The 14,631-nt window shown below is 45.9% G+C and overlaps 1 protein-coding gene across 1 annotated transcript in view; it reads right to left on the reverse strand.

The window, feature by feature from the left end:
* Flvcr2 (feline leukemia virus subgroup C cellular receptor family, member 2) overlaps positions 1-14,631 on the reverse strand; it is a 49,570-nt gene that overhangs the window by 25,580 nt on the left and 9,359 nt on the right. The window lies entirely within an intron of this gene.

Raw genomic sequence — 14,631 nt, forward strand, 5'->3', positions numbered from 1 at the left:
ATTAATATGACCTGGGTGTGTCTGAGGTCAGAAATGCTTGGATTCAGCAGTGCCTGGCTATGAGACAACTCTCAAAAGTCCACCTGCCATCTGTAATACAGCAAGGCAGAAAATGGCACAATGCTAGTGAACTCAGGCATGCACCGGACTGCACTCTGCAGGACGGTGAGTCAGTCCTCATCACGCTTCCTCTGCTGACTTGGAAAAGGAACAGAAGGTAGAAAAGCAGTGGGCTTTCAACTCACACTGTCATACAATCCATCCATCCACTGCCAACCTGCCACCTCTTTATGGGGGTGCACACCTGCAAGTTACCACCTTTCCAGATGGTTGCCAGTGGTTCCTAGCTCTGCAATATTCACAGAAGTCATAAACAGGCTGAGTGTCAGACCCCTAGGCAGCCCATGATGAAGAACTACTTACTGTGTAAAAAGTGCTCAACTAGCTAGGTGGTAATCCTAGCTACTCAGGAGAATGGGAGCTGAGGATCACAGTTCAAAGCCAGCCTAGCTGGGCAAGAGAGACTGTAAGACTGTTATCTCCAATAAAACTACTCAGAAAAAGTCAGAAGTGGCACTGTGGCTCAAATGGTAGAGGAATAGCCTTGAGAAAAAGAACCTCTGGGACAGCACCCAGGCTCTGAGTTCAAGCCCCGGGACTGACACCAAAAAATAAAACAAAACTCAACTAGACATTTTTGGAAGTACCAGCTTTCAAAGGTTGAGAATCTAGGGACAAGAATTTTCAAACAAAAGCATAAAAGATAGCCTAATTGGCTGCTTTTGTGGAGTGATATGATTGGTTGGTATAGTTTTGAAAGGGCTTTTGTAATCCTCTATTACAACCTGATTATTGCAGGCTATGTGAGGCTAAACTCCAGTAATTACTGGAACTTGTCCAGAGTCACCCAACATTCTAGCTCAGTTGAGGTGAGAAAACTGATGTCCTAGCCTCTCAGGTCAGGGGCTCCTCCACTGGCCTACAAGGAGGCCTTCAGAAAAACCCCAGGGGGGCAGGCTTCATGGTCCCCAGCCTCCCCTGCTCTGATTAAAACACACAGATTTGTGGGCTGAGACTGAATGCTTGCCTTTGAAACTTTGAGGATGAAAACAGGTCATAGACCAGAAGGCAAAAACAACATTCTTCATTACCTCCCACCGCTCTAACCACTCCAGGTCCTTGTGGCTTATGTGCTTTGGAATTGCAGGTCTAGAAGTGACCTGGAGAGACCCATCAGTGTAGGAGAGTGAGAAGGAAGATAGAGACATGATCCAAAGCTCTGGGACTCTTTTCATTTCCAAAAGGAAGCTTTAAAGTCAGGAGAGCTTGATGCAGAACAACCTAATCCTCAGGAATCTCTGCCTCAATAATTAACTCCTCCCAGTAGGGGCTACACGCCAGTGCCTGGCATCTCCACCCTAAGCCAGATCGAGCACTGCTCCACCCAGCACCGTCAGCTTCCCCAGGCAACCGGATGAGGCAGAGGCCCCAGGGGTCCTCTGTAACAGCGGCAGAATAACAACACTGTCTCAGAGCAGCCTTTCTCTAGGAAAGAAGCTGGCTTTGGAAGGTGCTTTCAGACCAGTGTGGGAAATCCAAAGCCAGGGATTGTACTGTCAACAGCTGCTCCATGGTTTTTCATTTGTTTTGTTTTCTGCTGGTCCCAGGGCTTGAATTCAGAGCCTGAGCGCTGTCCCAGAGCTTTTTTTTTTTTCTCCTTTCAAAGTTGGTGTACTATCACTTGAGCCACACCTCCACTCCTGGCTTTTTGGTGGTTCATTAGAGCTACAAATGTCACCGATTGTCCAGCTCCTGCGGTCTTCAAACTGTGATCTTCAGATCTCAGCTTTCTGAATATCTAGGATTACAAGTGTGAGCCACTGGAGTCCAGTGTAGGTTCTTTATTTTAAATTCAGTACCTTTACCAAAAAGAAAAAATAAGAACAGATTCAGCACCCTGCCCATAGGCAGAGAGTGGAAAGCTGAGATTCTACACCAGTTTGGTCTGACTCCAGAAGCCAGGCTCACCTCACTGCCACTCTGCAAGGATGGCATGCTGCTCATCACAGAAGCCTGAACTGCCACCCATCTGAGTCTGCCACATACTTGACTTGACTTCCTGGGGTAAAAAAGAGCAGAGCTGAACCCAAGACCATGCAAAATGATTTTTTTATGTTGGGCTGGGAAGGTAGCTTAGTGGTAGAGTGCTTGCCTAGCGTGCATGAAGCCTTGGGTTCGATTCCTCAGTACCACATAAACAGAAAAGGCTGGAAGTGGCACTGTGGCTCAAGTGGTAGAGTGCTAGCCTTGAGCAAAAGAAGCTCAGGGACAGTGCCCAGGCCCTGAGTTCAAGCCCCAGGACTGGCAAAATAAATAAGTAAGTAAGTAAATAAATAAATAAAGAGGATGTTGGACCTGGAGGTTGGTACTGGCACCTTCCCTGTACTCCAAAAAATCAACATCCCCAGATATAAATAAATAACCAGGATGAGGTTAACTTCTGTCCATGTACTTGATCTACTTTTATTTATCAGTCTCAAAAAAAATTCAAAGCACAAAATTCATGGTTAAGCCAAGTCACATAGTCTTTGCTAGGGTATAGCTAGGGTATAGCTTTGTGATAGAACATTTGCCTAGTACATGTGAAGCCTTCAGTCCAATCCCTGGTGCTGCAAACAAACAAACAAACAAAAAAAAAAACAGCTTGCTTTACAATTGGAACTGAGAAGAAATGTATTCATTACCTTATGTATGTAACTGTAACTCCTCTGTACATCGCCTTGACAACAATTTGTTTTTTAAATTGGAACTTTGTTCTCTTCATTTTTATGCATCACATAATTATATTTCCCAGTTTTCTGTGATGACAAAGGTCACAGGCTGTACCAGTCTACCCTTCAGGTTGGGGGTGATCCTGTATTTTTGAGTGTGCCTGTATTTTTGGGTGCTGTATGTTGGCAATCCTTATTGCCCAATGAGGGAGTCTCAGGAAAAGCAGGGCTCAGGTCTTCTCATACCCTCCCTGTGGGCTCCTCGTCACTCCCCCACGTAGCTAGTAATCTTCAGACAGGTGAATCATGTCCTTTCCCTGCTAAAACCTGCAGCCAGGAGGCTGAGATCTGAGGATCGCTGTTCAAAGCCAGCCTGGGTAGGAAAGTCCATGACACTCTTCAATTAACCACCAGAAAACCAGCAGTGGTGCTGTGGCTCAAAGTGGTAAAGCACTAGCCTTGAACAAAAAAGTTCAGGGATAGAGCCCAGGTCCTGAGTTCAAGCTCCATGACCAACAAAACAAACAAACAAAAGAAACCCTGCAGTGGACCCTGAATACATGAATGAGGAAGGGAGGGAAGGAATGCATGTGGCCAACAAGTACAAGACTCCACATGACCCTACTCCCCAAACCACCACCACCACAAAAACTCTACAGTGACTTCCCTCACTTTTAAATTAGGGACCAACATCCTAATTTAAAATTTAAATTTTGGCAGCCAACAAAGCTGTACCAAGGGGTCTGCCTTACAGGTCTGTCCCTAGTCATCTGCTTGCTGCTTAGGGACCCTGCCACACAGACGGCCTTTCTGTCTTTGTAATATTCAAAAGTCACATGCCTGAGGACCGCGGGGACATTGTACCAGCCACTCTGGCCAGACTAGGATGCCCTTTCTGCCTGTTCCACCTACTAAATGCCAACATCCTTCAGGCCTGCGTTCTAGTACATAAGGTCATCTTACTGTAGAAGTAATAACTTTGTATTTCCCAATCTCTCTCTCCCTCTCCCTCTCCCTCTCTCCCTCTCCCTCTCTCTCTCTCTGTCCCCCCCCCCCTCTCACTAGACTAAGCTATGTGAGAGCAATGCTCTCAAGCCTTCTTTCAGTCCCTGCCAGGTCTTGCCTTTCCTCTTCAGCCTCCTTGACTGCCTTCTAGACAACTGCAATCTCTTCTACAGGCCTGCCAGTGTTCCCATTTCTTAGCATGCACTGAAGAGAGTCCTTGCTCCACATCCTCAAGACGCTGACCTCTCAGAGGAAGAAGTCCAAACTCCTCCTCAGCCTGCTGCTCATAGCTTGCTCATCACCTTTGTCCCCTCTCCTCCCATGTCCCTACAGATTCCATGTCCTTTAATCAGACTGTCGCAAATCCCATTGCCAACCCTTCCATCCTCCAGTCTAGACTTTCCCCAGAGTTCACCATTTTAACCCATTCAGTGCCCATCTCAGTGCCGGTTCCTTCATAGTGCTTCTCTTCATTCTGCCAGCCAAGTAAGATCTCTTTGCTCTATCTCCAGACCTTTGGTTTCCAGTCATCTTCCTAACCCTCACCAGTGCCTGGTGTCTTCACCAAGTGCTTGCTCAACAGATGGGAACTACAGTAAGTTCTTCAACATAGATCATTTACAATGCAGATTTGTCCTATGAGTCCAGATTCATGCAAAGATGGGGTGGAAAATCTAAACAAAGTTCTCAGAGAAAGTTTGCTATTTATAAAAGTATAACTTAGCCAGCCACCAATGGCTCATGCCTATAATCCTAGCTAGTCAGGGTGCTGAAATCTGAGGATTACAGTTCAAAGCCAGCCTGGGCAGGAAAGACCAGGCAATTCTCTCCAATTAACCACCAGAAAAAAAAACAGGAGTGGCGCTGGTGGCTCCTTGAGCAAGAGGGCTGAAGGACAATAACTAGGCTCTAAGTTCAAGCCCTATGATGGACAAAAAGAAAGAAAGAAAGAGAGAGACAGAAAGAAAAAAAGAGATAAAGAGAGAAAGAAAGGAAGGAAGGAAGGAAGGAAGGAAGGAAGGAAGGAAGGAAGGAAGGAGTCCTGAGATGCCATAAAAGAAACAAGGAAAGCCCAAGGTGGCTACTGGGACACCAGAACACTGAAAACTGGGCGCACTGGGCTTGAGTCTACCCATGAGAATGAGCCCCAGTTACCCAGGAACACCAAGGCAAGCCATGGTAAGCAGCAATGTGCACGCAAAGCCTGCTCATATGACTGGATTTGAAATCCCTAAATCCAAACACTTTTTTTTTCTCCCAAAAAGACTGATTTAGGATTAAGGAAGAATACAGGAACAAAAGTAATCCCATTGACTTGGAAGTGTGTGTGGGGGAGGGGGGGTCATTCATAAAAGAGGTTTAGAGATAGAAAGGGTAAGTTTTGGCCTCTTAAGAACTTGGAAAGCAAGGTCAAAGTTGGTCAACTTCCGATTTCCAGATATCACTCACAGGTTTGTTCTCAACACTGAGGGTGTGCTGGTGGCCTATACTGCCTTGCTATTCTTGAGTTTCCCGAATCCTATATGGTGTGTGTGTATGGGGGAGAGGGAGGTATGAGGCTATGGAAATGCAGAAGAAGGCTGGATCCCAAATTAGGATAGGCAAGAGTCTTTGATGCCCAGGAAAGATAATCATAGTAAAAAGAGGGTACATATAGGCTTACCACATGAGAACACTGACCTAATCCCTATTTTAAAGTTGAGGAAACCAGCATTTAAGTAGCTGGCTGATTGTATTCTTTGCAGTAGGCTAAATGCGTTTGTCTTTGCTATTATTCAAACTTGAAGGAAACTAACATATATAGAGCGCCTATGATGTGCTAGGTGATTTGCTAAAGGAATTTCCACATGGTTATTTTATTTAAGTCCTCGTAACCACACCCTGAAGTCAGCCGCAGCAGCTCGAATCTTTTTTTCAATGGAAACATATCAATAATTTGCCCAAAGTCACCTCATATGACATTTCCTGTGTGACCTCCCCCTACAATGCCAAGAGTAGAGACAGTCCTCGGTAAATCTTTTCTGAATAATGACATGACTTGTAGAACTGGACAGCTCAAGTATTTCCAGTCTCCTCTATAGCAAACAAGTTGGGCAGAGCTGTAGTTGGCTGCCTTCAAGAGTTTACCACCAAAACTAGAGGAAAGGTAGACTAACAGAAGCCCCCAGCACACATTTGGGGCTCCCCAAGATCAGATAAAGAGGTCCTTGAGGAGTGGGCTGCTCTACTTTCTGCCCTGGAACCTACTTGTAACTCAAACACCTACTGCATCCTAAGCATCCTACTGAAAAATAAGGGAGGAGACACAAGATAAAGAGCTTACTCTTACCAAGCTTACACCTTTTTTTTTGCTTTTCTTTTCTTTTTTGGTGGGACATGGGGTTTGAACTCTGGGCCTGGGCACTGTCCCTGAACTCTTCAGCGCAAGGCAAGCACTCTACCTCTTGAACCACATTGCCAATTCCGGTTTTCTGAGTGGTTTATTGAAGATAGGAGTTTCATGGCTTTGAACTGTGATCCTCAGATCTCAGCCCCCTGAGTAGCTAGGATTACAGGCATGAGCCACTGGTGCCCAGCTCCTACAATTTCTTTTAAAGCAACTTTCTAGGCAATGGCTATACTTTGTCAAAGATACCTTGACGTGGATCTATAGTCTTTTCTCTTTTTCTTTCTTTCTTTTTTTCCTTTTTGCCATTCTTGGGGCTTGAACTTAGAGCCTGAACACTGTCCTTAAGCTTCTTTTGCTCAAGGCTAGTACTCTACCACTTGAGTCACAGCACCACTTCTGGCCTTCTCTGTGTATGTGGTACTGAGGAATTGAACCCAGGGCTTCATGCATGCTATAGGCAAGCACTCTACCACTAAGCCACATTGCTAGTCTTGATGCTAGGTTTCCTCCTCATCTTTGTGGTACAAGGTTAGCTAAAGAGCAGAGTTACCTTAAGCTTAAAAGAGGGACTATGCAAAGTTTAGGGAAAAGGTCCAAGTTGTACAGGGAAACTTTTCCTAATTGAAAAAAAAAAGTGATGTTGACAAAAGACTCATTACCTTATTTTTAAAACTAAGCCTGGTAGTTAGGCCTGATTTTAGTCATTCTAACTCTGCAGCCTCTCAGTACACAATCCCTCTTAAGGACTGGGTGTTTCCCTTGAAGACAGTCTCATGATGAACTCCACAAAGGGTCAGCCTAGGTCTCTAGGAGAGCTTCCCCTTCATAGGAGCACAAATCACTGTGGGCTTCTATACTGGCCATGCTGACAGCCAGTGGCCACAGGCTCACAGAGCTTCCCCATGAATCAGCCAGAGAAGAGAAAAAAGTGAGTGGGTGCTTTGCAACCCAAGCCAGCCAAGGTTGCATCATGCAAGACTCACTCCACTTTTTTCTTGTTTGTGGTGGTGGTTGTGGGGCCTGAACTCTGGGTCTAGGTGCTATCCCTCAGCTCTCCAACTCAAGGCTAGCGCTCTACCACTTAAGCCACTGCGCCACTTCTGGCTTTTTCTGTTTATGTGGTACTGAGGAATTGAACCCAGGGCCTCATGCATGCAAGGTAAACACTCTACCACTGAGCCACCTTCCCAGCCCACTCCACATTTTTTCACATTTAAAGTAAACGATGTAAAAAGTTCTACTCAAATTGCTTTCCTACCAATTCTATCCCAAAGACAGGCAACTCAGCAAGCAATAGAGAGATACTTTGGTCCTGTGGATTTGTTCTGTTCAGTTTCCCCACTTCCCACCCTTTGACAGATAAAATGGTTCTCAAAGGAGAATTATCACCTGTCTCTGCATCACAACATGCTGTCAGTCCTAAAAGTAGTATTCATGTGACAGAATTACAAATCCTTCAAGCTTTCATCAGTCTAGTAGTCTCTGTCTAGATGAACTTCCTCAGTGATAGGCATCAATTCCAATTCTCAGTGGTAAACCTCAGACCTGTTGCTTCATAGACTATCATAGGTTAAAACCAGTTCCTCTTATTTAAGTGGATATATCCAAAAATAGACAGGGTGGGCTCCATGTAGCTTTTCCTAAGAAACTAACTTCATAAGTAAACTAACTCTGTTTCATGACCTCAGAGAGAAATCTGGAAGAAAAAGAAATCAAAGCCTTACACCAAAGCTACCTGTATCTACCCACCACCCAAAGGGAATAGCACTATCAGATGAGACTTTATTCTTCTTTTTTTGGGGTCCGGTCGTGGGGCCTGAACTCTGGGCCTGGGCGCTGTCCCTCAGCTCTTCAGCTCAAGGCTAGTGCTCTACCACTTGAGCCACAGCACCACTTCCGGCTTTTTTTCTTTTTGCTTATGTGGTGCTGAGGAATGGAACCCAGGGCCTCAGGCATGCAAGGCAAGCGCTCTACCACTGAGCCACTTTCCCAGCCCCGAGACCTTGTTCTTTAAGGAACTCAAGGACTTTTTTGCTCCACCACATTTCCCAGTGTCCTGCATTGAAGTCACTTCTCCTCCCATTTGGCCTGACATTTCTACCACTGATTACTCTTCAAATGACTGACTTACATTCTAATCTCTCTTCTCTTAAATGTGAACTCTAGGACAGCAGGGACCTTCTCTTTCATGGTTTGGCCTCCAGCAGAGGCCTCCAGACATTATATGTTCAATAAATAAAACAAAAGCAGTAGTGCATTGCCACCAAAAAAGTTTGTTTTAAAATAAGAACATATGATTGGCTAACAGAGTGAAGGCCTTTGTCCACTGGCTATCATTTGTCACACAGCATACCGTCAACTGGGGAGACACAGCAATGTGATCAAGAATAAATAGAATTCAAGCAGAAAAGGAGCGAGGACAAAGGCAGCTGGCCAACAGCCGTGTGGGTTACTTCAAAGGCTAGAGAGCTGGATCAAGATAGAGAAACCCTAATATAGACCATGAAATCTATGGCAATGCAGGGCCAGCCATACTGAGGGTGGATACTGGAGGAAGGGAACGCTAGAGAAAGAGACCTGCCAAGGACATCATCACTAGGGCTGTCCAAGTCCCACCCATTCCCATTTGTTACCACTTATCATTGCCACTTTGTAACTGCGAGGGACTGGGAAAAACCTTGGTAAGGCCAGAATCACCTCTAGCTCTCAGGAGAACCTTCTTCCAGGCCCCATTCCCTGAGTGTGGAGACTACATGTATCAGTTCCATGCTTTGTCCCACACAGAAGGAAGGGCCATGCTAGGGACACACAGATGTTAAAGCTACATCTTGTCCCTCCTTGATACAAAGCCCTTCTGCTAGCTTTGAGCTTCTTGGAATCAAAAGGAGCTAGAAGGCTCCACGGGACTCTTGAAGCTAAAGAATGGTTTAGCTCAGAAGGCTCAATAACTGTTCAAGCACTGATGAGAGAGATGTAGATAGAATCTCTGAGAGAGGATTCTACAACAGAAAATAACTAGAGCTAACTCTGAACAGCAAACTGTCTGTAAAGACAAGAGTACTAAGTCAGCTAAATGGAGGGGGTAGCCCCTAGTCCAAGGTTGAATATGACAAGATAAAACATGACCTATGGACAGGGAAGCCCTTTTATTACCTATCAAAAGGCAGGTCCAGAGTGTTCTTTTTCTAAGTGAAAGAAAGGGCACTAGAAGTCAACTTCTATACAATAACGATTCAAGGGCTGGGAAGGTGGCTCAGTGGTAGAGAGCTTGCCTTGCATGCCTGAGGCCCTGGGTTCGATTCCTCAGCACCACATAAGCAAAAAGAAAAAAGCCAGAAGTGGCGCTGTGGCTCAAGTGGTAGAGCTCTAGCCTTGAGCTGAAGAGCTGAGGGACAGTGCCCAGGCCCAGAGTTCAGGCCCCACGACCGGACCCCCCCCCAAAAAAAAGTATTCAAGGCCCTTGCACATCAACAACCCAGTAAGATTATCAGTAGGTCATACAGTGTCTGGACAGGGATCAGAGCCCTAAGAAAGCCATGTTGATTTCATAGTAGAGGTTAAGCAACTTACTGAAGGTCACAGAATGAATCAAGGTCAAGGTCAACATCAAGGCTTCTGAAGTCCCATTCCTAGCACTGCTCCCTTTCAAGGCAACCTGGCTGAGCTTCACCAGGAAGCAGTGGCAGATCCCAGGAATTCATGGGCTGAATCAAGATCTGATTGGGGCAGTCGTGATGCTCTCATCTACCTACAGAATGTCACAATGCATAGTTGATGCTGTATGTTCCATGTGCCTCTGACCAGCCCTGGTAGATAAATCTGAGGGACTTTTTTTTCCCCTCATGGGGGCTTGAACTTGGGGTCTGAGCTCTTGTGATGAAGGCTAGTGCTCTACCACTTTGAACCACAGCACAACTTCTGGTTTTCAAGTGGTTAATTGGAGATGAGTCTCATGGACTTTCCTGCCCAGGCTGGCTTCTAACTATGATCCTCAGACCTCAGCCTCCTGAGTAGCTAGGATTACAGGCATAAGCCACCAGCACCTGGCTAAGCTCCAATTAACTAGCAAAAACTGGAAGTTGGAGGTATGGCCCAAGTAGTAGAACTCCAGCCTTGAGTGAAAGTTAGGTCTTGAGTTTGAGCCCTAGTACAAGATATACAGACAGACAGATAGATAGGAGGCCTTTCTCAAGGCTCCACTGCAGGCCAAAGGTTGTGCATATTGTGTGCAGTGATACATAAGACAATAGAGACAAGTGAGGGGCTGGCTACAAGAGAGGAAGTGGCTCCAGAGAACCACAGAGCCCTGAGTCTTCCGCCTTCTGTCTTCCTTCAGCTTAGCCAGTCCAAAAAGGTAGAGACTCAGCCACCTGCTGTTCTTCCCAGCACCTACTTCAAAGGCTTCAGAACCTGAGGAAATGGAGGGGATTTTCTCAGTTGGGGATCAGCTGTACACAAAACGTGAGGAAGATTAAGAAGAGGGTCAGGTCAAGCTGAACTTTTTCCCACTCTCAGTCCTGAGGCCCCAGCTGACACATTATTAAAGGATTATCACAGCAAACTGGACAATGGGAAGATACAGCCTTGGATGGTCAATGAGCCAAGTTCCAGAGTTACAATCATTTATTTCCCCCACTCTCAGTGTCCTTAGGTCTTTATGCACCATGTATAGCCTCTTCAAGCCTGTGTCTCAGGGATCCAGCTGTTGACAGTGCTGAGTTCTACCTACTAGTGTGGGGGTACTGGTCCCTACCTATCTCACCCACAGAAAGAGTCAGCTGAGCCTGCTTAAATTTCCACCTTGTGAGGGGAGCTGGTAGTTCAGGTCTACAATTCCAGCTACTCAGGAAGCTGAGATCTAAAGATCATAATTTCCAGCTACTCTGAGCAAACGAATCCAGGAGATTCATCTCCAAGTAACCAGCAAAAAGCTGGAACTGGAGGTATGTTTCAAGTGTTAGAACCTCAGCTGGGAGCAAAACCAGGAAGGAGCGTCTGTCTACAGGAATTTCAGAGTAGCTGAAATCTAGAGAAATGTGGAAGAAGACTGTAGGAGTTAGGGACTTAGGGGAGAGGGGAAAGATTGCTGTGGATGCAGGAATGTGGGCAATGTTTCTGGAGAGAGGGTTTGGTCCCAGAATCGTGTACATCTGACACTGCCTCCCTAAACCGTCATCACAATCCTGTTCCATATAACAAAGCTGATGCTCAAAGGGGAGAGGTGTCAGCTGGGAGCCCCATCGATGGCTGCTGTCAGAACTGGGCCCAGCTTCCCCACATCAAGATAACAAACTTCCATGAACATCAGATTTCCTGGAGGAAATCTGGAGTCCCACTCGAGAGAGGCTAATTCTTTGGGTCTCCCTGGTGCTTAGACATGTGTATAGTTTTTGAGACAGGGTCTCACTGTGTAGCCCAGGTGAACCATCTTACCATCCTCCTGCCTCAGCTTCTTCCCACTACTGAGATTACAGCTGTGTGTTACCATAACTGCCTGGAATCAGCATTTTAAGGAATGCTTCCAAGGGATTCTGATACTGGACATGTATGGGCTGCCCTTTAGAGACACTTGATCTCCATGGTCCCAAGAAAGGAAATCAAGAAATAATTCTTAGCCACTGGCTTACCCAGGAGAAGTGAGTTATGTGTTCCTGTCAAGCTCTTCACGGGAAAATGTTTTCTGAATATACTCCATAAACATGTCCAATACCTAACAGGGTATTGGACAAAGGTTTGAGAAGGTCTAGATTGCTCAGGGGCAGCCACTGTCCTGAACAGCCAACAAGAATGGACTTGTTTAACACTGTTGACTTAGGGCTATGCACACTCTGCCTTTTATAGAGAAGATGGAACACACAAATAGCTTTGTGTCCAGTGACACTGGTAGTCTCGAAGAGCCACAAAGGAGACCCAGAAAGCCTAGTCCAATCATTTGGAGCAGAGGAGAAGGGGAAAGAGGGAGACACACTCCCACACAGTGTGTGTGGAAGCAGCCCACACCCAACTGCAGGCCCACAGGGCTGTCCAACCCAAAGCCAGTTCTCAGAAATAAGAGGGGCCTGTGTTCACCCTTCTATAGAAGCATCTGATATAAACCAATGCATACACAGCTCCATCATGAGGCTCCTACTCACTGTCTAGTGCCCAGAAGCTGGTAAGGAAGTGAGATCGTGCCCTGCCTCCTATCCCCTTAGGCCAGCAGGTGAATTTTCTTCTTCTCTGGCCAGTGGGCAACTTGGATTGTTGGGTTGAGAGACTGAGCCATCAAAGCCTGCAAGACATAACAATTCACACACACACACACACACACACACACACACGACTCGAGTTCTTCAGGATCAAAGAAAGAATGATGTTCTGTTGTGGACAGACTAGGTAGGAGATGGAAGACAGAATAAAGAGGAGGAAACACCAGCTTTCACCTTGACCGGAGGCACCTTGTCATCACCATGAAGTCTGGATGGGGCTCCAACCCTCATCCTTCAAGCCACACAGGGCTGATTGATGTTGCTGTTTGAGGGGAACTGAAGTTAAGGGAAGGACATCCTGTTAACAGCATGGCTGGAAAGAGATCAAGAATTAGCCGTGGAAAGCAGCTGTGTATGTGTGATAAGCATGGGCGATCCCTTCCTTCAGTAGTCTGGAATTAGACTGCAATCTGACAAGCAGACTCGGCGCCCACCCAGCATCTGTGTCATTTCAGAGGCCCCAAAGTCTCACCACAAACAGCACTCCTCTCCATACAATGGGGAAATGACACTCATCTCCCAGCCACTGCTCTGCTCTTCATTTAAGTAGCTCTGGAAACAGACCCGTCAGGATCCTGGGAATAAGTCTCCATCAGGATCCTGCCAACAAAGTTTCTGGAAAGAAAGGCTCATTCTCCCTCTGAACCGAACTATTGGTTACTTTATTCATTAAGAATCACCTAAACCTTCAGTTATTACAGAAGATAGCATGCTTGCTCCCTAGTGCACTCACACTGGGGCCCTGCTAAGAGCATGCTTCTTCCTTTGGCTCTTCAAATTAAATGCCTTTTACATCATCCCAGTCCTGGGGCTTGCACTCAGGGCCTGGGCACTGTCCCTGAGCTTCTTTTTATTCCACTCAAGGCTAGCACTCTACCACTGGAGCCACAGCACCACTTCCAGCTCTTTCTGTTTATGGGGTACTGAGGAATTGAACCCAGGGTTTCATGCATGCTAGGCAAGCAGTCTATTGCTAAGCCACATTCCCAGTCTCTTCAGCACCTTTTGTAGTAGGCAGCTATTATCTCCACTTTACTAAAGAAGCTAAGACTAGGACAGTTATGGTTCTGATCATAGGGCACACAGTAGAGCTAAAGATGGACCTCTGTGTAAGGCACATACAGTAAGAACTTGATTGCCCCAGTACAAGATTAAGATTTGGCCTGGGAACCAGTGGCTCATACCTGTAATCCTAGCTACTCAGGAGGCTGAGATCTGAGAATCTCAGTTCAAATCCAGTCCATGTTGGGGATAGGGGGTGAGTGGCACTGTGGCTCAAGGTGGTAGAGCATTAGCCTTGAGCAAAAAAGCTCAGAGACAGCGCCCATGCCCTGAATTCAAGTCCCATGCCAAAAAAAAAAAGTTTAAGATCTTGATTCACAGAGAGAAGACAATCCAGGCATAGATCATCCAGGCCTGGAGCAGTTTGCTGGTCATCTTTATTCCTTTCAGGAAATGAACAGCTGTTAATTCATGCATCTAAGCTTCATTCAAGCACCAGTTAGGTCCAAAACTCTGCTCCTATTTGGCATGTGTGGCACTTTGGAAATGGCCAGAGGAGGCAGAGAAGAGGAAGAGTACAGGAGAGACAAAGGAAACAACAAAGGTCTGCCAGTACACTAGCTAAGGAATAACTGACAAAGGAAATGGACATGAGCTATTTTTTTTTCTTTTGTCAGTCATGGGGCTTGAACTCAGGGCTGGGGCTCTGTCCCTGAGCTTTTTTGCTTAAGGCTAGTGCTTTAGCACATTGAGCCACAGCTCCACTGCCGGTTGTCAGGTAGTTAATTGGAAATAAGAGTCTCCAACTTTCCTGCCTGGGCTGGTTTTGAACTGTGATCCTCAGATCTCAGCTAGTGTAGTTGAATAGCTAGAATTTACAGGCATGAGCCACCAGCACCTGGCTCCTCTGTTCTTTTTGATGGTTGTGGTGGATAAATACATATAGCATAAAATTTTAACATTCTCATCTGGGCATGTAGCTCAGTGGTAGAACATTTGCCCAGCATACATGAGGCCCTGTGTGGGACTCCCAACACTTAAAAAAAAAAAGAAAGAAACTATTTTTATCGGTATAATTAGATAGTTTGAAATACATTGGCACTATTGTACAACCTTCATCTCTATCAACTTTAGATCTTTTGTCATGTTCTCAAACTAATACTCTGTACTTCTTAAACAACACTCCCTGTTTTCCCTCCCCTGGCCTCTCAACATC

The sequence above is a fragment of the Dipodomys ordii genome, unplaced genomic scaffold, assembly GCF_000151885.1.
Source record: "Dipodomys ordii isolate 6190 unplaced genomic scaffold, Dord_2.0 Scaffold2, whole genome shotgun sequence".
NCBI classification, from domain to species: domain Eukaryota; kingdom Metazoa; phylum Chordata; class Mammalia; order Rodentia; family Heteromyidae; genus Dipodomys; species Dipodomys ordii.